Here is a 574-nt window from a genome sequence, read left to right as displayed (position 1 = left end):
ACAATGACAGCCTGTTGTGGAAATCCATCAGCAGCACATAATAAATCAATCATGATCATTTCATTCAAACACCTTCACATCAGAACTGGAACAAAAAGAAAGAACACAACATTTGATACAATGTGATTGCTTGTAGATCTTGCAATTTTTGTTAGGAAGGGTCTCTGTGTTTCCTGCACCTGTTTCCCAAACAGTGCACCCATTCTTTATGGGTCGCGAGTAAATATCCTTTTTTGTTTACTACGATTTCATTTTTATTATTTCAAAAGATTACAAAAAATATATAATAATCAAAAGAAATTCATAAAAGAAAAGTAGTGAAAATGGTAGATCTTGTGAGCTTGTAGATATAGGCTATTTTCACAAGTTTGGGGTCCCGGGGAGACATCAAATTTCTCTATTGGGTCTCGAGCTAAAAGGTTTGGGATCCACTGGTCAGTGAACAGCTCAAAGAGCATAGTGGTGGTTGAGTGATAGTGTGTGCATTTGGAGTAACCACAGACCTCTTCTTCAATTCATCCTTTTGTTCAACACCTCTATTTTACTATTCACAGTCTCTCATATCTCTCTGCAC

The sequence above is a fragment of the Gymnoscopelus braueri genome (assembly GCF_963280865.1).
Source record: "Gymnoscopelus braueri genome assembly, chromosome: 6".
In the NCBI taxonomy this organism is placed as follows: domain Eukaryota; kingdom Metazoa; phylum Chordata; class Actinopteri; order Myctophiformes; family Myctophidae; genus Gymnoscopelus; species Gymnoscopelus braueri.
This window is presented reverse-complemented; position numbering follows the sequence as displayed.